The sequence below is a fragment of the Rosa rugosa genome, chromosome 2 (genome assembly GCF_958449725.1).
Source record: "Rosa rugosa chromosome 2, drRosRugo1.1, whole genome shotgun sequence".
Taxonomy (NCBI): domain Eukaryota; kingdom Viridiplantae; phylum Streptophyta; class Magnoliopsida; order Rosales; family Rosaceae; genus Rosa; species Rosa rugosa.
In genome coordinates this window covers 51,168,354-51,193,782 of record NC_084821.1, presented here as the reverse complement: position 1 = coordinate 51,193,782, position 25,429 = coordinate 51,168,354, and the positions used below count along the sequence as shown (strand labels likewise).

General features: G+C 38.5%; 1 pseudogene; it reads left to right on the top strand.

Annotated features, from left to right (window-relative positions):
- The first annotated feature begins 4,095 nt into the window (after nucleotides 1-4,095).
- On the top strand, nucleotides 4,096-6,397 carry LOC133732412 (L-type lectin-domain containing receptor kinase IX.1-like; annotated as a pseudogene).
- The last annotated feature ends 19,032 nt before the right edge of the window (nucleotides 6,398-25,429 follow it).

Genomic DNA, 25,429 nt, shown 5'->3' with positions numbered 1-25,429 from the left:
TAACACAAGCGAAGTATAGTGGTTCGCCTCCCGCCTTAGCGGGAGACTACGTCCACTTGAAAGCTTAACTAGTGTGTGTCGAGCCTTGCAGCCTAACAAGATTACAAAGTGTGTTGTAATGGAGTGGATGTTTAAGTGGGAGGAGGCATTCCTTTTATAGTTGAAGGAAGCCATCTCCTTTACATTTTCTTAGATGTGGGACAAGAACCCACTATTCTAGTGTAGAAAACCATATTTTGAGGGCAACTTGGCAAGGCCGGGAAGGTGAAATCCCGGCGATGTATTTGCCTCTTCCGGATACCGTGGCGTAGCTTGAACATAGGGCTACAAGATGCAAGTAGCGGTTGGGCCTCACCATGGCTTGTGGGTGTCCCAAAGAGGGTGTTACTTATGCTTGGTGAGATAGCAAACTAGCTTGCTAGTAGAGGTATCTACACTATCTGGTTCTCTTACTCGGCAAAGAAGGCAACGAAAATGAAATAGGGCAAAAAGTTTAGAACCCAAACTCAGTTTCCCCCTTAAATACAAACTCTTCGACACATCTCAACCGTTGCCAAAAAAGTAACCGCCGCCAGGATCACGCCACGTGCCCCCACTAACCGAGACGCCGCCTCGGTAACAAAACCGTACTCATAAATGCCACATTTATGACGAAGTGACAAACGGCTGCGCAACAATATTTTCGCGCACGCCATCCCTATCACCAGATCCCACGTGTCACCTGTTTGTCAGAAAAATCATGCAAAATCTGACCAACTAACCCCAAGTTTCAAAAATCACCGCCATAGTTGTTTCTCTCCCTCTAAGTAGCCTATTCCTCCTCAAATTAGTTCCCTTCTCCGCTATTTAAGCATTTACTCCGCTAAATAACTTCATCACCTGCTACGAGTCGCCAGACACCGAGTCAACTATCCTCCATAACTTTAGTCTCACCACCAACAGTATTATTTCACCGCTAATACCTACCTTGCTCCAACAAACTTATAACACAATTGTATACCATCACTCGTCAGCCGACAACTATTAACTAACATGTCTCCGACATCGTTAGCACCACTAAAAATCAACAAGTCGTTCACCCGACGTAATCTTCCGTTAGCGGAACATTCCCAACCAGGGATACCCCTTTCATTAGCGGTACACTGACCTTAACGAGGCGGTGCAGTCAAGTTTATTCTCCTCTGGGTAAGAGTAAGGGAACCGTTAACACAGCCTACGACAGCCATTGATCCAGCCGTTAATTTCCCAACACTAAGGCACCTAAAGAGTGGGATCGCTACCCACCGCCTTTTGCTGTCAATCAGCAGCTCTCCTCATCAAACAATCATCCCGACCAAACGGAGGTCTTTCTTAGCCAGGGAGTGGGGGACTCCCTGGAGGGCCTAGCAGGGGCCCACTTGAAAGGGCAAAAAGCGACCGCTTAAACAAAATCCATAGTTGACGGCGCACTAGCACTGATTATGCCCGACATATAACTGAAGGCTTCGCCTTAGTTGTGATTACTCCCCAACCAAGAAATCCCTCCTTGACTGGGGACTTAGGGGACTTGTAGGTACATCATACCTGCCGGTCATAATCAACACTCATGCATAACCATTCCCCCTTGTCGGAATGGCTCCGGCAAGGTAACCTCTGGAAACACAGTAAGACAACCTCCACCGACAAACCAACTCCAGGCTGAAATGTGCCTTGATGCGCCGACACGCGCCACCCAAAGTCACCTCTGCAGAAAGGACCAAAACTCAGCAAACTGAAGAGTATCAGTCCCACATCGAAAACAAGGGTGAGGTAACTCACCATATCACCTATAAAAGGTCCACTTCTCTCTCTTCATTCATTACGCATTCAATAGATATATACCACTACATTTGTCAATACAAGTACATCGTCTAACTTTAGCATCGGAGGAGCGAAGACCGCCAACTGCGGTCTCCCCTCTTGACGCCGTTGTATTTCTCTTGACAGATTAGCGGGATTTCAGTAAACTACACTCATATTGGAAGATTGGACCCTCGTCCACGTTATCAGAAGCCGACATCATTTGATGGTATTCTGAGCATCAACACAAGACATAGAATCAGAGTTGTACAAGGAAAGATAATCGTACAATTAATCGGATATCGATGAATATCTCCGAGAATATCTCTAATTCAAAACCCTATTACAACTAGGTCAAGTAACCTAGAGTTTGGACCAAACACATATTCTGGATTTACTTGAACATAAATGAGTTTTTGACAATTCACCTTAATTCTAGGTATTTTTTTTCCTTGTACGATTAATTGTATTGGTGAGAATAAAAATTTGTTGTTGGGGTAAATGAGATAATTTTGGTTCATTTTGCTGCTTTAGGTCAATGACCTTATATAAATTTTATTGGGTTTTATACAATGGTGGGGCCACATTAAGGTCTAGTGGGTCCTGTGACCCACTAGAGTTTTTATATTTTTTTTATTATTCTAAAGTATGTAGTTATGTATTTTGGATTGGGTAATACAAAATGTGGCTGACCTAGTGTGGTGGGTGTTGGCTTAGGCCTTCTCCAACCCAAAGAGCTAAAAATAGCCCTGGGGCTAAATTTTAGCCTAATTTCTTTACTATTTATCGATGTGACATCAACCGTTTCCAATCCGTCAAGACTAAATTATAGCCCTAAAATATATTTTAAAAATTTGAATATGTTATATGTATATATATATATACATATATATTCTTATTTTTTTTTTATCAAATTCTTACTTATAGTAATTGAAATCATTTTTATGATAAAAAATATTTTTCCGATTGTACTTTTCAAATTCCATGTGTTGCTTCACAAGCAATGTTGTAGATTTGTTATGCGATTTTATATATGTAGCATAGGTTATCTTGATAATAACTTAAAGTTACAAGGAAAATTTATTCAAAAAAAATGTTACAAGGAAAATTGAATAACTAAAATTATATGAAAACGATCATAAAGCATAAATTGATTATAAAAATTTATTTGGGCAACTTTATATTACTCATCTGAGTCATTGAATGACATTTCCGGGCAGTACTCATTCGTTGTCGAATCGGTTGACGAAAACAACTCACGACACCAAATTTTCTCCATTATTTTCCTTTTCTTTCCATCATAATACTCTTTACTCAAAAGAGTAAAAAATTGATGGTTTGCATTGCTAAAATAGTTTCTTCCCTATCATGCTCTCTTCTCTCTTCCTTGAGTTGATCTCTTCTTGCCTTTTTCTCATTTGATTTCTTGAGCTTCTCTTAGTTGATTTAGGTGTGCCACCACTTCTTCTCCAATGGCACTTTCAGAAGAGAGAACAAATAAATGAGAGCTTAAGCATAGGGAGAAAATGAAAGATTGAGAATAGAGAGATATATATGAGGAAGTAGAAGGAAGATGTGAAAAATAAGATTGAGGTGATATGTATTTATAGTGTGAAAAAAAAAACCCAAAGGCTATATGTAAAAAAAAAAATTACCAACGGCTAGATGACGTTAGCAACGGCTGCCGTTGCTGACGTCATGCTTGCAAAACATTTCACCCCAACGTGGGCCTCTCCACTTTCTGATTCATTTTTTTAAAGGGCTATTTCAAGGATTATTTTTAGCCATTTGGGTTGCATTTTATCCCTAATTTTTTGCCCTTTACCCCTTTAACCTAATGGGTTGGACATGAATTGGGTTAAAGTTTACTCCTTTATACATGTGGGTTGGAGAAGGCCTTAGTCCACAATATTTAGGTCTTGCGTTCGAGATGTACTGGTTCGAGCAGTAGTGGGTGGCTGGGTGCTGGCTTATTTCTTTAGCGTGTTGAAAAATGGAGATGAGCAGTAGTGGGTGCTCGCTTATTTCTTTAGCGTGTTTTTTTTTTTTTGAATAAAATTTCTTTAGCGTGTTGAAAAATGGAGATGTTGGAGATGTACTGGTTCGAGCAGTAGTGGGATGTAGGATCAGGAAAGTGTGGAAATATTACCATTTGAAAATTAAGAAATGGTCGTCAAACAATTTCCTCACTAGTACAGAGTACTCCTTGGTTTCATGGAAGATGACTTTCTTCTTATCGATAAACGTTCAAAAATCTGACAAAAAAAATAAATATAAAATAAACGTTCAAAAATGGCTGTTATATGTTAATTTCTACCTACTTGGATAGCAATTTTCTCCAGCATCCTAATCAACTATCTCGTCCTCCCCCAAAAATGGTTGCCAACAAGTACTCTACAGTCATCGCTATTGTCCTGTTTCTGTTAAGCCCTTGTGCAACTCCATTGACCTTTGATTTCCCCAGTTTTGCCAGTAGTGTCAAGTGTCAACAACACTCTATCTCTGGAGGGAGATGCTTTTATCGACGGCAAACTCCTCCGTCTCACCAAAAGCGATCTAGAAGACTCACAAAACGCGAGCGTTGGTCGAGCCACCTACACACAGCCCTTCCTCCTCCGCGAAAGTGCCACCGGAAACCTAGCCGATTTCAGCACAAGTTTCACATTCGCCATCAACTCTCAAAACAGAAACTCTTACGGAGAGGGGCTCGCCTTCTTCCTAGCTCCACAAGGAACCTCTCTACGTAACAGCTCAGCCGCATCTGGTGGTAGTCTCGGCCTCCCTGTCAACAGTACCCTTTCAAATGAGTACCCCTATGTGGCGGTGGAGTTTGACATCTTCCAGAGTGAAAATACAGCCATCGGAGATCCCAGCTACCCATACGGTCATGTGGGTGTCGACGTCAGCTCTCTCAAATCCGTTATCACCAAGCCTTGGTATGTAAGTATGAAGGAAGGACAGCAAAGTAATAGTGCTAAGATTAGTTATAGTTCTGGCACAAAAAATCTTAGCGTGGCCTTCACCACTTATGATGATCTGAGTGGTATCCAAGTAATCAGTTATTTTTCTTACGAACTAGATCTGAAAAAATACTTGCCGGATTGGGTTGTTGTTGGGTTCTCGGCTTCGACGGGGAGGTCTATTACTCTGCATAACATTATCTCTTGGAATTTTTCTTCAACTTCGCTTGTTGACTATGATTTGTCTCTAGTTCCTGCGCCAGGCCTTACTTCTAAAGTCAAGCCCAGAAAGGACAATAAACATCTAGTTCTTGTTATTGGTGGTGTTGTTGGGGGATTTATGCTGGTTGGTGTGTTAGGTTTGGGTTTGTTCAACTCTTGCAAGAGAATGGCAACAGGAAATAGTAGTACTGAAATAGAGGGCCTGAGGAGGTTTTCTTATGGTGAAATAGCTTTGGCGACAAGAAATTTTGCCGAGGGAGAAAAGCTTGGAGAGGGAGTAGATGGTAAGGTTTACAAAGGCTTCAGATATGACTTGAACTCGTATGTTACGGTTAAGAGGATGTCCAAGGGATCTACACAAAGGAAGGAGTATAAATCAGACTTGAGAATCCTGAGTAAACTACATCATCGGAATCTGATGCGACTAATTGGTTGGTGCGACGAACAAGGAGAACTAATACTTGTTTACGAGTTCATGCCGAAGGGAAGCTTAGATATCCATTTACTCAAAGCAGACAACTTGTTGATTTGGGAGGTCAGATATAAAATTGCTCAAGATTTGGCCTCCGCGTTGCTATATCTACACGAATATTCAGGGGTACCATGTGTTCATAGGAATATCCAACCTAGCAGTATTATGTTGGATTCGAATTTGGAAGCAAAACTTGGAAATTTTATGTTTACTGAACTTGTGCATGAAGAATCACAAACTACACTTGTGGTTGGAACAGTGGGCTACCTAGATCCAGCATATTCAATGACAGGAAAGACAAGCAAGATGTCAGATGTTTACAGTTTTGGTGTTGTTGCTTTGGAGATAGCATGCGGGAGAAAACCTACGGAGCCCAATTTTGAAGAGAATCAAATCTATTTGGTGGAATGGGTTTGGGAGCTGTACAGAGAAGGGAAAATTATTGAAGCAGCGGACCCAAAACTGCGTGGAGATTTTGATAAGAAACAAATGGAGTGCTTGATGGTTGTTGGGTTGTGGTGTGCTCGCTCTGACTTTCGTTTCAGGCCTTCAATAGACGAGGCGATTCAAGTTCTTAACTTTGAAGCTCCATTGCCGCTTCTCATCCTGTCAAATGACACTACAGGTTCAAGTTCTGAAAGAAGTACAAGTGAGTCTTCCAACATCGATGGTGATAGCGCCAATTCCTCGTAGTTCACCTCACCTTCCATGCACCACACGTTCTCAACCGTGGTATCTCGAAAAAAATAAAATAGAAAATGGAGCATTGCAGTAAGTTGGCAGTAGTTTTACTGTTTTAGTGATTAAGAAAATAACTAGCCTCTTCTCACTTAACAGGTGGATAAGTGAAGTGGCTAATTATTGGTTTTGATTTTTATTTTGTAGAACTATAAATATAGGAGTGGTACCTGGTTTTGTTAAGGCCTTTTTTTTTTTTTTTTTCCGTATCAAAGTTACTCGTACCTATGTTCTCTTTCTTCTGTCTTTTTTTTTTCTTTTCAATTTCTATGTATTTTCGTTAGGGGTCATGACTACTTACCCAATTTTAGAATAAAAATTGTCCGTTTACTCCACTAAAAGTTTTTTAACCCCATTTACCCAATCTAACAATGTTTGACAGTATTGCCCTCATACTCTCTCTCTCTCTCTCTCTCTCTCTCTCTCTCTCTCTCTCTCTCTCTCTCTCTCTCTCTCTCTCTCTCTCTCTCTCTCACTCTCTCTCTCTCTCTCTCTCTCTCTCTCTCTCTCTCTCTCTCTCTCTCTCTCTCTCTCTCTCTCTCTCTCTCTCTCTCTCTCTCTCTCTCTCTCTCTCACTGCTTCGTACTCATATCCCAAACTACAAACCCTAAATTGCCCAACCTCTCTCTACAATTCCTCCATTTCTGGTGGCCTCCAAGACCCCCGACGAGTCTTGCATCTCCAAGATCGAGGCGACTACTGCGTTCGCAATGCAGAAGACGTAGAACGGCGGAGGTTAGTATACGCACAGAGCATTTCATCGGAGCCGATCTGGACAGAGGCAACGCCGGTTTTGTTCGTCAGAGGTCCGGGAAGCTCCGAAGCTCCAAGTTCGGGTCTGGACTTCGCTGGTTTTGTTCGTCAGAGGTCAGGGAAGCTCCGTAGCTCCACGCTCCAAGTTCGGGTCTGGGCTTCGCTGGCAGGGCCCGGACGGCGTCGTTCTGTTTTTTTTTTTTTTTTTTTTGTAAATTTGGCAGAAGGCTTATAAGGAAAGAAGAAAGAAGAATGAAAAAAAAAGTTTTATTGAGTAGTTATACATGTCTATTGCGGGGCAATAATATGATTATTGGGAGGCAATAATATGAGTATTGGGGGCAATAATATGATTACGGGGTATTATTAATTAGGGGGAAATAAAATCAGACGCCGGAATCCAGTCACAAGTCCGGTAGCCGGATTCGGGATTCCGGTGACCGGTTGCCAGATTCCGGTGATCGGTCGCCGGATTCCGGTCACCTGATTCCCGTCACCGGTTGCCGAGTCCGCGGCAGGCCACTGGTCACGGGAGTTCGACAAGGTCTTTGATCACTTCTCTCTCTAAGTAATAAAGAAGGAGAGGGCAAAAATGTCCCAAAAATAAATAAAAAAGAATAAAAAAAAATACTTAATTGGGTATTAGGGAAATGATCTCTTAGAGTGTTTGGGTAAGTGGGCAATCTCTTAGAGTGTTTGGGTAAGTGGGGTTAATTAACCCCAAAATTGGGTAAATGATCATTTCCCCTTTTCGTTAACAATTTATCCTCTTGTATTTCATATTTTCTTAATTTTCAATTTAATCTTGTAAGCACATTTGAGGGTTATTTAAACTTTAACCATAATCTCTATTGACCTGATTAATACTGATAATGAATAGTGACTTTTTTTTATAATTAAATAAATTACTGTAATAGTAATGATTATTAAATAAATGCGAAATTAGTACAAATATCAAACATAAGTTCTAGACAAGGTTTCAAATTTCTCCGAAACTACCGAAATTTCCATCGAAAATTTCCGTAATTTGGAAGTACCGAAACGAAATTCATATGTTATATCATTTCCGTCAGGAGTTTCCCGAATTTTTTCAAAATTTTCCGTACATTTCCACGAAATTCTTAATTTCCGAAATATCTACACACACAAAATATATTTAAAAATTCACACTGAAATTTTGTTCGAAATTTCTCCAAAATTTCTGTGAAATTTGTGTGCCACCGACAATGAAGTTTTTTACTTATATTTTCATGAGAAAATATGAAATTGTGATTTTTTTTCCAATCAAGTTTAATACAACAAAAAACCTTTTTGCTTTTATCTGCTACCAAAATCATTTCCAAAATTCATGTACTTAAGAGCAGTATTGTATGATTCTAAATGGAAGCAGTTCAACCATATGGATCGAATCACATCGTAGTAACACTTATTCTTAATACTTTATATTGTTTTTGTTGTACTTGTTCATTTTCATTCACTAGGTTTTGGTATTACGTCTCCCCCCCCCCCCTAAAAAAATAATAATTGTATTTTTCTAATTATTAGTGAAAAAAGTGTGATGGCCAAGCCTCCCACTGGGTTCTAGCCATAAAAAAAATGTAAATCACATTCACATTGTCAATATACAGCACAATTATAATTACATATAGATAAAACACTAGTTTAGCAACCTACTACAGTACGTACTAGTTAATTACTCGTACATATTAAATATCACAATTCTATTATAAATGTATAATTTTAGAAAGACTACATTGTAGATAGGTTTATTATAGGTTAGTTTAGTCTATGTAAAAGTTTCATTCAAAAATATCATTTTATAAATGCAATTAATATGATTTCTGTATTTTCAACTGAAATAAAAACTTTCTTAGAAATTTTCTTAAATTTGAAGTACCGAAATCGAAACTGAAACCGAAATTTGAAACCTTGGGTAAGACTAGTAATACTCAAACAGTGCTTTTATATGCATTGTCCGAATTCAACTTGTACGCCATTTAGTGTGAAACAATGACACTTCAACTTGTACTCCATTTAGTCAAGGTTGAGTGATCTATATATTGTGGAACAATGACAATTCAACTTGTATGCCATTTAGTCAAGGTTGAGTGATCTATATATTGTGAAACAATAACAATTCAACTGAGTTCCAGCTATAAAAAAAAAAAAAAAAAAAGTAAATCACATTCACATTATCAATATACAACACAATTATAATTACTTATAGATAAAGCACTAGTTTAGCAACCTACCACAGTACGTACTAGTTAATTACTCGTACATATTAAATATCACAATTCTATTATAAATGTATAATTTTAGAGAGGCTACATTGTAAGTAGGTTTATTATAGGTTAGTTTAGTCTATGTAAAAGTTTCATTCAAAAATATCATTTTATAAATGCAATTATATATGATTTCTTTATTTTTAACCGAAATCGAAACTTTGTCCAAAATTTCCTTAAATTTGAAGTACCGAAATCGAAACTGAAACTGAAATTTGAAACTTTGGGTAAGACTTGTATTACTCAAATAGTGCTTTTATATGCATTATTCGAATTCAACTTGTACACATTTAGTGTGGAACAATGACAATTCATCTTGTACGCCATTTAGTGTAGGTTGAGTTAGTCAAGGGTGATCTATATATTGTGGAACAATGACAATTCAACTTGTACGCCATTTAGTCAAGGTTAAGTTAGTCAAGGTTGAGTGATCTGTATATTGTGGAACAATGACAATTCAACTTGTACGCCATTTAATCAAGTTTGAGTTAGTCAAGGTTGAGTAATTTATATATTGTGGAACAATGACAATTCAATGGGTTCCAGCCATAAAAAAAAAAAAAAGTAAATCACATTCACATTCACATTATTAATATACAGCACAATTATAATTACATATAGATAAAAACACTAGTTTAGCAACCTACTATAGTACTAGTTAATTACTCGCACATATTAAATATCACAATTCTATTATAAATGTATAATTTTAGAGAGGGTACATTGTAAATAGGTTTATTATAATTACATATAGATAAAAACACTAGTTTAGCAACCTACTACAGTACTAGTTAATTAATCTCGTACATATTAAATATCACAATTCTATTATAAATGTATAATTTTAGAGAGGCTACATTGTAAATAGGTTTATTATAGGTTAGTTTGGTCTATGTAAAAGTTTCATTCAAAAATATCATTTTAGGATTAAATACTCGTTACTCCTCATACTTTTGCATGAAAAACAGTTTAGTTTTTGCATGAAAAACAGTTTAGTCCAAAATTTTTAAATTAAACAGTTTAGTCCTTATTCTTTTTAATTCTCACACAACAGGTCTTAAAATGACTATTATACCCCTCACTTTTCTCTCTCTCTCTCTCTCTCTCTCTCTCTCTCTCTCTCTCTCTCTCTCTCTCTCTCTCTCTCTCTCTCTCTCTCTATATATATATATACACACACACACACACATATATACACATATATGTGTATATATGTGTATATATGTGTGTGTGTGTGTGTGTGTGTGTGTATATATATATATACACACACTATATATAGTGTGTGTATATATATATATACACACACACACACACATGTATGTGTATATATGTGTGTGTGTGTGTGTATATATATATATATAGAGAGAGAGAGAGAGAGAGAGAGAGGCAGAAAAAATAAAAAGAGAGAAAAATAAAAAAATAAAAAGTGAGGGGTATAATAGTCATTTTAGGATCTGTTGTGTGAGAATTATAAAGAATAAGGACTAAACTGTTTAATTTTAAAATTTTGGACTAAACTGTTTTTCATGCAAAAGTATGAGGAGTAACGAGTATTTAATCCCATTTTATAAATGCAATTAATATGATTTCTTTATTTTTAACCGAAATTTCCACCGAAATCGAAACTTTCTCCGAAATTTCCTTAAATTTGAAGTACCGAAATTGAAACTGAAACCGAAATTTGAAACCTTGGTTCTAGAAGTTATGGGCTCCTCAAGGGAGTCATTGCAGTCCCACAAATAGGTAACCTCCCACCCAAGTCGGTAGAGGCTTTAGCACTATTACATGGGCTTCGGTTTGCTGCTCACGTTGGATTCTCCAACCTTGAAGTTGAAGGTGGTGCTCTCTCCGTCATCAATGCCCTCCATGATAGTTCGGATGATTTAAGTTTTGAAGGTCATATTATTGACGAAGTTAAGTATTTAGTTAATTCTTTTCCTTTTTGTAGTTGTCATTTTGTGAATCGGGAAGGCAATAAAGTTGCTCACCGGCTAGCAAAAGAGGCCTTAAAAGTTAGTCAGCCTTTACTTTGTTTGGAGTCGAGGCCTTCATGGCTTCATCAGTCAGTCAGTGTGGATTTCCATTCCGAAGTCTAGTTGGGTCGATATTCGTGCAATAGCCACCATATTGGTGTACCATTGTAGTCTGTTGATCCACAAATCGTTGTAATCTTTTCATTATTAATGAAGTTTCCTTTGATAAAAAAAAAGTTCTAGAAGTTGAACCTACTAATGGCAAAACACTACTCACTAGACATTATATGAATACTGACATTCAAGAGTCTATAGCTAAACCTAAATACCTCACCTTTAAATATCAATTACTCTACATTTAAATGTAGTACGCAAAATAATTAATACTTCAAACAAAAAAAACTCACAAAAGATTTTTGTGCTAATACGTCAGGTTAGACGGCGGATTAGAGGAACCTCTTACCCATCTCATCAAGGCACCCTCTAAATAGCCCATGCCCAATTAGACACCCTCGGAATAGCCCAGTCTACAATCATACCAAACATAGCCAGCCCGTGCCCAATTAGACACCCTCTAAATAGCCCAGTCTACAATCATACCAAACATAGCCATCTGATTGCCATCCCATGCCCAACAAAATACTAAGAGGCCGTTCGTTGAAACCCAAAAACGAAGACGGCATGGGGAGCCGCCGCCACCGTTGTTGAGTCCAAGGCTGCTGCCAGCTCTATCCCCGCCAATCCGATGCTAGCCCATGGGGAGCGTCCGCTCCAGCCTTTCATGTTCAAAAAACTAGGTTCACCAAAGTCGAGCAAAGTCGCAGGCCAAAACAACCCACCCAAGATCTCTGCACGAACCGCCGATAAAGATCAACAGCTGCACGACTTGTTCGATGCCCAGGTCTGATTCTGCCCATTTGAAACAAGCAGCCCCACGTGGATCTCAATAAATCTCTTATCGTTCGACGTTCAAATAGGCACAATCTACCGATTAATTAGCTGAACCAATCAAAGATATCAGCTATCACATCCCCTCAATCCATTAGAACTAGATAGTCGATCAGAGAAGAGAGTAATCTCATTAAGGAAGAGGTCTCCTATGTGTAGAATTCTTGATTATTAGTTTATTCTTGAGTTCCTATGTGTATTAAAAAAGAAAAAAAGAAAAAAGGGGAACTCATCTGATAACTTCTTATATATTACTTTTTCATTCAGGCTAAGTGGTGAACCACTTCTGAGAAAGACTGGAATCTTAATTAGTAATGTCACAATCCGGTAAATAATATTATGTCGTCGTATGGCCGGTGTATATATTTTTATCCAGTAACACAAATTCAAATACAACGTTCATCGCATAAGTAATTAAGTATACAATTGCCAGCACATAAACTGTGAGTGACATAAACAGTAGGTCTCCACTGTAAGATTAAAATACCAAAACAAGACGGGAGAAACAGGCAAAGCATTAAGGAGTAGGGACATGCATAAACTACAGGCGATCAAATCCTTTACTTTCCCAGTCATCAGAAAAATAAAAAAATAAAAAAAAATTTGCCGCCTTGTCATCTTTCTTTTCCCTTCCAAGTTAACTACAATATAGAACTAACGGGATGTTCCTTTCAAATAAAAAGAAAAAAAAAGAAAAAGAAGAACTAATGGGATGTTTATTAGATTATGATGCGATTAGTATTAAAATTTTGATGGCTCCTTGGAATTCATTACAATACTTATGTTTCTCAGATGTACCTGTGCGAGCTGTATACTCACCATACCATTGTAATTGTATAATGCTTCCTTGTGCACAGAATATGGAGGACGACTTCCTAAAAACAAAGCAAATTTTGGCTCAGTTTAATCAATTGACGTGTATCGCTTGTCAAGGTGTTAACCGAAGGAGGACAAGGATTGATGACATGGTACAAGGATTGCCGCCTGTAACGGTACAAATATTACCATGTCAAATGAATTAATTCATTAAGAAACCAAACTCGCCATTTTCAGACACTTTTATAATCTCAAAAAGTTAACAGGTTTAAAGTTGTCGAATGAAAATTTCTCTATCAAATTTACTCTTTTCTCTTTTATCAACATATAAATTTATTTCAATAGATTGACGAACTTGGATCAAGGAATATATAGTGACCTCATTAAACCTTTTCTACAACAAGCAAGGGAAGAGTAGCACACTCAATTTATCACTATCTTAAACACTCGACTCCTCCGCTATGATAGCCTGATGGATATGAGCCAATCCGCCGTCATCATCCACCAATAGGCAGCAAAAGGTAAAGCCAAAGTGGCCCTAGCCACACAATAGGAGGCCTTATTACTCTCTTTCGGGGAATAACTGATTACACGCATTTCTATGCATGTAATTGTATCTAAAACACTAGAATTAAGCTAATCCTCATATCAATTTTTATGTAATTAATCCATTTTTATTTATTTTATAGAAAATAAGCGGAGTTACGGAAATTGTGAGAAAATGAGGCGAAATTGGAGCTAATTGACATTATCGAGAAAAAGTCAACAATGGTCAACAGGTCGATGCAAGCAAATATGTGAAAAGAAAACAAAATCATTGGTTTGAGCTCGGGGAAAAGCAAATGAAGAAGAGAAGAAAATGGAAGAAAAATGAGGAAAGAAAAAGAAGAAAATTGGTTTTAGTTAATCAATTATTTGATTAATCAATCAAACCTTTGATTAATCAATCAAAGTCAGCCATCATCCTTCAATCATGCACGTGCTGTGCAGCTAGCTAAGCAAAGAGAGAAAGAAAAGAAAGAAAAAAAATCCTTTTCTTCTAACCAACCACACACTGCCACCTATCCCTTCTCTTATCTCATTTCTCTCCCAGCCACATGTCTTCTACCATCCTGATCCTATTCTCTCTCTCGGCTTACACAGACCATGACCTAATATATATATATACATTCCTACAGTAGCCGCAGGGGGGATTCTCTCTCACCTCAACCCCAAAATCCTCTCTATTCTTCAACAGTGCCGCAACCACCCCCTCAATTCCATCTTTTCTCTTCTTTGTTCACCGAGAACCCACCTCCATACCTCTCTCTTCCCATTTTAACTTTTCATCACCAATTTTATTTCTTTCAAGGGAAACTCAATGGGCTTTCACTATACATCATCAAGGCTTCATCACCACAAAGAGATTTTAGCTTGGTAAAGAGTGGGGGTTTAATCTCAAATTGGGTTCATATTTGCCTATAGCAAATTGTGAGCTTAGCTTGTGTTCCCTCTCTCCTCTATCATTTCTCTTAATTTCTTATGTATTTGATGATGTATTTGATAATGGGTTGTGAGTAGTTCAATTTTGGGAGTTAGAGTTGTGAAGCCCTAACTCATCTTGTATAAATATTGATATTTTAATTTTATTAAATGCAATTTCCATTGTGTATGCTTTAAATCCGAATTTATTGGTCCTTAGAAGCATGTTTCTAGGCTTTGTCACCCTTTGAAATTATGTTGTGGGCAATTGTGATGAATAGATTGATAAATTGACAACTTATTAGTCTTGTTGCATCTAGGATTTAAGTGTGGTAACCATTAGCTAGCTTAATTGTAGCTAAGCTTGCTTGGGTCTCTATTATCTTGCACTCTAGGCCTCTAATTTTGAATATTGCGGCCTTAACCGGCGTAATGCCTAAATTAGAGAGTTGATTGTGGCCCTAACCGGCAAAATCGATACACCGAAAGGATAATTGGTTTAGTAGCCTTAACCGGTACTAGATACGGGACTTGACACATATAGGAAATGCATGCATTTGTAAAATTGGCATTGATATTTGCAAGATAGTTAGTGTGAATCACCCGACACTCCCATGTTTCCATTAATTTGAAAACCCAAATTTAATTTTCTAGTTCGTTAATTAGTTGTTTAGTTTACTTTTCGGTTGCGTTTAGTTTAATTAATTCACAATTCAAAACTTCCTATAATTTTCGACTCATTTGTGCATATCCACCACTAGGCTCTTAGTTATGATTAGGCTTTGGTGAAAAACTAAAGCCGAGCATTGCTAAGGCTTGGTGCCTTAGATTAGCCTTTTTATTTATTTTCTTTTTCTTTTGCTTTTGTTTGCTTAGTGACTTTAGTTCCGACCACCCAAGGATTGTGGGTTAGCCACTAATCCCCGTGGTACGATAACTTTGGGCTCAATATTTCCCTATCTTGACAACGATACGTACGCTTGCGTAAATGTGTATCCAAGTCAATAACCCCAACTACAACTATTAAAAGAACTTATCAATAGTCTAGCCTCATCTAATAAATCCTTATTACTCTCTTTCAGGGAGTAACCCCAACTACAACTATTAAAATAACTTATATATCAATAGTCTACCCTCATCTAATAAAGCATTTTTTAATTTAAATTTTGTTCTTAAATTTATTATTATATTATTATTAATAATGTAAATGGTTCACTGCATGAAGTAATTTATAGGGCGCCCAGTACCATTTGGTCTGGTGACATAGTCTGCCCATTGTAAGTGGGAGGTTGTGAGTTCGACTTACAAAAGACTAGTTGTAGTATTTGAGTTATTTATTTGATAAAAAAAAAGTAGATTATAAGGCATAATGAAGCTATTTCTTTTTTGACTCTTCTTTGTACTTATTCTCTATGTTGAGGCGTACGTTTGTACATATTATGTGTGAGAAACTTATTTTCACTCAGCCACACCGTGACAAATTTTTTTATAATATTGTCAACTTTATAATGATAGAAGTGTTCTCGTTTTTCTTAAAAAAATATTTGTTATATTATATCTTATGTCTTGGGTAGTTATTTAAAGGGAGAGAGAAACTCCCCCCACCCCCCGCAGGAGGAGATGGCTAGGTGGGGGTGGTGACAAGTTGTCAAGTTATCTATATATTGGATCAAATGTTTTTTTTTTTAATTGTTACATTAGTATTTTGTTATTTACTATGACACCCTTTAAATTTTAAAAACTATCTAAAGATGAATAGAATGATAAAAGAGTATATCCGTCTTTTTATTCTAATTCTAGTCGACAAATAACTGTTTTAGTATATATATTTTGTAAAAGTAAAATGAGAAAATTAGTCTACTCATTTCATTAGATAGTCCCTTTATATAGGGTGAGGATTACAATGGTAATAGCAATTACAATAATGGATGATTGAGCTGTAACCGTCAATTCCCTAATTCCCTCTTTGTTAGTTACTTTGACGAAGGCACATAACGTGTTTTTCCTTTAACACTCCCCCTTGTGCCAAGTCAAAGACAAAATGGTGCATGAATTGTTGCCTCACTAAAAACCTTGCCAAGTAACAATAAAAACCCTGTGGGAAAAATACACCATGGTTGAAGGAAAATAGCACAACGCACCTATTACATTTGATGATGACGTGTGTGTTAGAACCCCCCTGAAGTCTACACCTCCTCCTGATCCTTACATCAGTCAAGGGAGCTTGGAAAGTCTTCGCATTCCTATGTTTTTCACATGTTTCTCAAATATGGTCTTAGGCAATGATTTGGTAAACAAATCTGCCACATTCTCCTCAGACCTTAGAGCAACTCCAACAGCTTCCCTATAATTTCTGTATAATAAGGAAGCAAAAGTTAAATCTTTAGCATATTTTTCTTCTCCAACTCCAACAGATTCCCCATTTTACAGCAATCTCTAAAATCTCCATATTATTCCTTAAAATTTTAGAGATTGCTGTAAATATAGGGAATTTGGTTTTCTCTTTCCTCACTTTCCCTAAAATAGGGAAAGTTATAAGGAATCTGTTGGAGCAAAAAAGACTCTTTTTTCCCTAAAGTGGAGAAAAATCAAAATATGGGGAAGCTGTTGGAGTTGCTCTTACTTGATTCAATTGAATCTTGAGGAGAGCCTGTTGTTGCTGATTGTAGAAAAACTTTGGCGATATGTGTTTTGTATTATCACCGTTGATATATCATAATTTCATTTGCTCGATGCAAGCTGCATTATCTTCATAAATGCAAGTAGGATCTTCAGTGGTAGAACTCAAACCACTAGTCCCTCAAATATGTGTAATGATAGTCCTTAACCATATATACTCACGAACCGCCTCATGTAGAGCAATGATCTCTGAGTGGTTCGAGGAGGTAGCCACAAGGGTTTGCTTGGTTGATCTCCAAGATATAGCTGTGTTGTTAATGGTAAATACATAATCAGTTTGGGAACGACCTTTATGTGGGTCAGAGAGGTACCCAGCATTAGCAAAACCAACCAAAACATTATTTGGGGTTTCGGTGTAGTGGGTGGCGCTTTCGCCATCAACATTTCCTTTAGGGATTGCAGTTCCATCTGTGGTCCCTCTTGTCTCTCTGTAGGGAAAGAACAGTCTCAAGTCAATGGTTCATTTTAGGTATCGGAAAATGTTCTTAATACCTTCTAGTGACGCTACATTGGCGCTGAGCTAAATCTAGCTAACAAGTTCACTAAGAATGCAATGTCTAGTCGAGTGCACTAGGCTAAGTACAATAATGCGCTTATTGCATTTAAATAGGCAATTTCAGCTCCCAACACCTCTTCGTCATCTTCCTTTGGACGAAATGGATCTTTCCTTGCATCCAAACTTCGATCGATCATGAGAGTGCTAGCAGGATGCGCTTTGTCCATGTTAAATCACCTGAGCATCTTTTGGACATATGCAGATTGGTGGATTAGTATTCCACAAACTCGGTGTTCTAGTTCAAGGCCTAGACAGAATCAAGTTTTCCCAAGATCCTTCATCTCAAATTCGGATTTCAAGTAGCTCGCACTTTCTCTTATTTCATCAAGAGTACCTATTATGTTCATATCATCGACATATACAGCTACAATTGCAAATCCGGAACTTGTTTTCTTTATGAATATGCAGGGGCATAATTCATCGTTCTTATATCCCTTCCCAATCAAGTAGTCACTGAGATGGGTATACCACATCTGCCTGGATTGTTTCAATCCGTAAAGTGAGCGTTTCAACCTAATTGCAAATGCACTCTATGGTTTAGAGTCACTTGACTTGGGTAATGTAAGGCCATCAAGATCCTCATAGAGATATGCAGTAACCACATCCATGAGCTGCATTTTCAGTCCTTCGGAAACTACCAGGCTAACTAAGTAGCGGAACGTTATAACGTCCATTAAGGGAGAATATGTCTCCTCGTAGTCAATTCCAGGGGGTTATGAGAAACCTTGCGCTACAAGGCGAGCCTTGTATCTCAGGACTTCATTCTTCTCATTACGCTTTCTGACAAAGACCCATTTATGTCCTACAGGCTTTGCACTTGGTGGGGTTAGCACTGCTGGACCAAATACCTGTCTCTTTGCCAGAGAATCTAGTTCTGCCTGGATTGGTTCTTTCCATTTAGGCCAATATGCTATTTGTTGACATTTTGCAACAGAGCATGGTTCGATATCATCGTGCTCTATGATTTCTTGAGCAACAGTGTATGCAAATACATCATCAATGTGTATGGAAGATCTTTCCATCAACTCGTACACACTCTCATAATCCATTGAGATTTCTTTGTTCTCTGTAATTATTTTAAGGGGAAATTACTGGTCACTCCCTGTACTTTGGGTGTGTCGACAGTTCAGTCCCTGCTATTCCAATTTTAACAGATTACTCCTCACACATTCGAATTTCGCCCAATTTAGTCCAAAATGACTATTTTACCCCTCACTTCCTCTTTTTTTTTTTTTCTCTCTCCTCTCTCTCTCGGTCTCTCTAATCTCCTCATCCTCTTCTTTTTCAGGCTTGATATGGCAACAATATTTCCCACAAGTTTCGTAAATACAGGATGCCAGGATGAAGCAGAACCGCAACAATACACAAACATTGGTTTGGTAAAAGAATGAGCATCTCTTTCTTGAACTACATTTCAAACATTGGTAGGGATCAGCACGTCCAACCCCCTTTTCATTGGGGTTCTTTCCACCTTTCACCTTGCCATAATTAGCCTCAGGAATTTTCATTGTCCCAACAAGCCTGACATTGTTGTTCAAAATAACCTCATTATGCCTCTCAGTCACTTGCAGTAGGTTGATCAGCTTATTAAAGGTTGTGATTCTTTTGTTGTCATACTCCAGCCTATACTGGTTTGCTAGTACAAGTACTGAAGTAGGAAAAGTGAAAGAGTCTTCTGGATTGTATCATCTTCTGTGAGTTCCTTTCCACAGAAATTGAGACGTGTCTTTAGGCGCTACATGTCCTTGTTGAAGTCATTGACCCTTTTGTAGTCAAGCAAGCAGATTTCATTCCATTGAATGATCAGTTATGGGAGAAAAGTGTCATGAATGTTCCCAAAACGTCCCTTAAGTTCCCAAAAGTTTATATTACTCAAGCTAGAAGAGCAATACGTGCAGTGGGCAAAGAGGAGGATAGGTTTAGTCAAGCGCCGAAGCCTGGGCCTGTAACTGGCTCGGGAATACTCCATGGATAATCGAAAGGGGGTGCTACGTCCCCCGGTTCCGGATTGACAGTTAGGTCAGCTTCTAGGGAAGCATTGATTGCTCACTCGTATTCCACAGTTCTTTGGGTGTCTTCAACTGAAGGTACTCCCAGCGTAGGCTAGGATCAATATGTGGCCTTAGAAACATTAAGGCACTTGCTTTCACCTTGTTAGATGGTCCATCATCTTTGGGGTAGGTGGGAGTTTGGATGGTGGTAGTGTAGTCTTTTGCCACAAAGGTGGTTTCCACATCAGAAACCCAACGATGGTACTCAAGTCCTTTTGAGTCCAAAATGTCAAATTCAGGTCGAGTTGGATCAGCCATCTACATAAACAAGAGAGAAGATATATAATTTATGCAGTCATAAAGACATCCACGTGAATTATTTTCCAAGGATATGAATTAGATTTCAAGACCAAGGTTTGTAATGGTCACATTTTTTCGATGCTATGTGAAAAATACTTTATCACGGTAATTATGTATTTATAATGAGCATGAATTTTCATTATCAAGGCAAAACTCAATTTATATATAATATGCTAAATAAAACAATTATTAAAAAAACATGCTTTAGAATTCCACATTAAAAACAATTATAGAAGGTAGTAATATAAATTATAGGACATGCTCAAAATTTCACAAAAAATATATAACAAAATATACGCTACACATAATAACAGCAATAATATAGCATGCTCAAATTTCTACGAATAATAAAACATAGATAAAATAACAAGGCATGCTAAAAGGATCAATATTATCTAACCATACATGCTCAAAAGTTCCGAGGAGCCGATGCAGATCTGGTGGGTTCTGTGCTCTGAGGTAGGCCGTGCGGCTTGGCTTGACGAGGAAAGACGCGGCGCGGCTCGGCTTGACAGATCTGGGTTTTTTTTTCTAGTTTTGCTTTCTTCTGGTGTCGACAGGAAAAAGAAAAAAAATCTAAGGTTTTTTTTTTCTCTCTCTCTTTTTTCTTAGCTATTGGCTCTGTGCATGCTGATAACGTATAAAAGTAAAATGGAAAAATTAGTCTACTTATTTCATTAGATAGTCTTTTGGATTACAATGGTAATAGCAATTACAATAATGACAATAATTGATGATTGAGCTATAACAGTTAATTTCCTCTTCGTCAGTTACTTTGACACATAACGTATTTTTCCTTTAACATATTTTTTTTTCTTGATGTTTGACACAATTAATCTCCGTTCCAAGTTCTAACCCACGCCCACCAGCTTCCTCCTCTCCGTTTCCTACCTCTGTTTCTAACCGGTCAACACCATTTCAACCAGTTCTACCAACAAATTACCACTGCTCTGAAAATAAATTCCAATAGCAATATCCAATTCCATACACCACCATTCAAATTAATGATACCATGGAAGTGACTGACTCCTTATTTCTCAGAGTTTCTAGAGAAACCAGTTATGGAAGCACGACGACTCTGCACATCAATTTGAGTAGTTATGAAGCTGATATTTGTTCTTCCAATACATCGATTTTGGTTTTCCGTATTTTCTATTTTATTTTCTGGAAAATTTGCACCGTGTTAGTGATGATCAAATGATCTTCAGTAATCAATTGATCGATATTAGCTTTTCAAGTCTTAACTCGAAGTTCAGAGCGTTCATTATTTTATTTTTGCCAACTCTAATATATATATATCATGTGTCTAGGCCTACTGACTGAATTTAACATTCTCGATTTCCATTTCATCTGTGTAATTGTGTTGCTCCTATGTGTTTGAACCCAAAATAACATTTTTTCCCGACGAGGGGGACTCGAAGGAAACCGGGCCAATATCCGTGGCCCAAGCTATATATTTTCGACAAGCTCGGAATATATTGTTTAGAGGCTAAATAAATAGCTTACTTGAAGACCAAGTAATATTAAGGCAAATCGTGATCTTATCGGTTTACTATTAATAATCAAGATATTTGATAATTAATAGTGGTTTACTTGATTACGAAGATGGAGCATATGAAAGATCTTTGCATTAAAGATGGCCTCGTGGTTGTATTTGGCTAGGATTCTAATGGACATATTTGGCAAAAGATCAACAAGGAGTCCTGGTTACGTGCATGTCATGGCTTTATCAATTAAGGAAGGTGAATCTCCCTTGATTCTCCTTAGTTGCATGAAGATGCTAGTATTCTCACATATTTGCATGCACGGAAGGGGTCAAGAGCCATGCAAGGAAGGTTTCCCATGCAATTAAACATGGCAACATGCTGTCCTCCTCTACCCATATTCAAGGAGAAATTTTTCAGTGCTACAGTAGAACCACGTGGCAACCTGACATGGTGTGACGTCCCTATCCTATTTTGACACCTGTCTTCTTCTTAAAATAATTTGGAATCCCACTAAGAGAAGACATTTCTGGGTTTTCTTCCTTCTTCATAGCCATAGGCTCTTCCTCCATGGCTCCATGCGACTCTTCCTTAATACAATTGAAAGTCTAATTATCCCAATTCGTTGGGCCAAAAATATTATCCTACTTCCAATCGATCATCCAAATAAACAACATGTCTTGAATAAGGTTGGTAGACATGAAACCTTGATCAAGGATGCGAAACCTGAAGGTGTCTATCCAGAATTCCAGATTCATCCATGATAGGAGAAATTAATAAAGATAAATTTGAGAAGCTTTGTCCAACTTCAACTGCGATTGGTTGGGTTTTCATTAACAAGTTTCACTTCCTGATTCCAAAATTCATGAATTTAATCAATCAATAGGATTATAAATTTCAATTTCCAAGAACCCAAATTGAATTTGTGAGATTCAATTACTTACTGGAGGCTTTGGACGACGAGCTCAGTCTCCTGATGACGACCAATGGAGCTATGAGCAAGGAAAGGAAAATGGAGGCGGCCGATTTCACGGCGACTCCTCCGGCAGCTGCATTGGAGGGAATGCTTGGCAACTTCCAATTTCAGAATTGATGGATCTTTTGAAAAGTTACTCAAAGATACAACAAAATTAGACTTATTATCCTAGGAATTGTTCCACTCGCAGGAAGCATAATTGATGAATATGCAAGAAGATGAACATGCTTCAGAGCTCAGAGGCCATAGAACGAAGACCCAAAAAGGTCTTTTTTGAAAAAATAGACATAATTGAGTTTGTTGTCATATTGTTATAGGGACGTCATACCACATGAGATTGCCACATGGTTCTACTGTAGCACAGAAAAATTTCTCATATTCAAGATACCCCATGCAATTAAGTCCTATGGTGGACCAATTAAGCAAGGAATCAAGGTCTCCCACATACGTGGCAATCAAGGAATTAAGGTGGACGTACAACAGATGGAAGGGACAATCACCTTTAATTACAATCTTATCCTTTCTGCATGCCGCGAGCTACGAAGTCTTCGCGAAGGCAATTAAGACGTGCATATCCTACAGTTCGCATCCAAGATATTGGTTCCAGAGGCAATTAACCTTTGCCTATATTCTAGCGGCGACAGAGGATAATGATTAATTATTGTACGATAGTTATCAAAACTATTAAGAGTTTTGATTTGATTCAAAGGCCAATAACTGTGGCCTAAAATATAGTATTTCATTCCTATTAGGGAGGAGAATCTACAGCAGAGCCTATATATAGAGGCTAAAGACGATACAACAAAGGACGAACAACTCTTCAACCAATCTCTACGATTGCCCAAGTCTCCCCGGAGCAGCCTCTCTTACCGGTGACCACACTCCAGTCCCAGTCTCTTCTAGAGACGACTGTCAGTGCCACCAAACCAACCCGGCGACCGTGCTTCCAGTCCCAGTCTCCCCAGGAGCCGACTGTTAGTGCTACTTCCACCGTTACTTCCAGTGAAGCAAGGGTAACGCCCTCGCAACCCAGCGAAGCTAAAGTCACGCTTTAGCAAAACCCGTGCTTCTCCAGACTTCCCGGTGATTGCTCTGCTCAACCTACAACGTTGGGTATCGATTCGGTGAACGCAAAGAGACCACAACCAAAGCCCTTACCAGTAAGGCAAAAAGTCCTTTTCCGAAAGGCATAGAAAAGAACCTTGTGACGAGGTTGGTCCTCTCCTCGTCCACATCATTTGAAGAAGAAGTCAGGTCAAGGGACGCCCCGACGACTGCACCCCACGGTGCTGGCACGCCCGCTCAATCACAACAGCAAAAGAGACTGTTTGCAAGCCAACTGGTTTCCGCGTCAAACACTATGTTTGCGTTTCTATGGCCCCTCAAGTAATTGAAGAACACTAGGGAAATAATGCCACTAGTGGTTTAGGGAGTTAATTGGCTTGGCCAAAGAGTCCTGATGGTGCTTGCTGAAATGTCAAAAGAATACTTACGTAGGAAACTTGTGTGGTGAATACGCCAAACTCTCTAGTTTAATTCGTTCTTATTAGATAAAACAAAAAAACTTCAACATTTAGTTGCTGAACAAGGTTTGATGTTTATACTTTATATTCTAGGGGAAATGATCATTTACTCAATTTTAGCTTAAAAATTGCCCACTTACTGAAACACTCTAAGAGATTATTTCCCTAATACCCAATTAAGTATTTTTTTATTATTTTTTATTTATTTTTGGGACAATTTTGCCCTCTCCTTCTTTGTCACTTAGTGAGAGAAGTCATCGGAGACCTTGCCGGACTCCGGTGACCGGAATCCGGATTCCGGCGTCTGAATTTATTGCCCCCTAATAATACCCAGTAACCATATTATTGCCTCCCAATAATCATATTATTGCCTCCCAATACTCTTTTTATTGCCTCCCAATAATTATATTATTGTCTCGCAATAATGATATTATTGCCTCCTAATAATGATATTATTGCCCCCAATAATCATATTATTGCCCTCAAGTGAATTGCATAAACTCCCAAAACCAAAATGAATACACTACAGACACAATTGATCAATTTATATGTTCAATTCTGCATGTTCACTTTTTCCTTCCTCATTCTTGGAGCTCACAGTATACCAAAAAAAAAATGGCCACCCAGAAATTTGCTCTGGGCACCAAACCGGAGCGAACTTCAGCCACCCCCCCTCCCGGCCGGGACTTTCTCTCAACCAATCCTTCCAACTGCCACCTCCTCCTCGTCACCGGCGACTGCCAGGGCCGCATCGCCCTCCTCCTCGACCGCCGCCACAAGTCCCCGTCCTCTGGTTCGACGCCGACACCACCAACAACTCCGGCCTCGCCGTCCAGGCCCTCTGCTCAGTCCAGGCCCGATCCGAATCCTACCTCCTCGGCGCCATCTCCGGACTCTCCTTCCTCTCCGTCTACGACCCCAACGAGTCGTCGATTCCGGTTACGAGATCGAGAAGTCGCCGAGTTTGTTGCAGCAAACGAGCACGACGATGGAGGCATAGGGCTCAACGATGGACTGCGGCGGTGATGGCCAAGAAATGCCCATTGGTAGCTCTGGGTGACGAGGCTTAGGGCTCGACGACGGTGGTCTAGGTGAGGAGATGGTGGTCTGGGTGAGGAAGCGGATGTGTGTGTGTGTGTGTGAGAGAGAGAGAGAGAGAGAGAGAGAGATGAGTGTAATTTAATAATTAAAATAAGGTCAAAACTGTCAATAGATGTTAGATTGGGTAAATGGGGTTAGCTCCGAGCTAGATCTGTGTTTCGATGGAAAATATGGTTTTTGTGAAGCTTTTAACATCTGGACTACCGTCTACTAGAAACAAGAAGCCAATTGGTATTATCACACACTTGGCTAAACAAGTAGTGAGAAGCCGCAAGTCTATCCTCCCTGGAAGATAGTGACTTTATTTAAATGG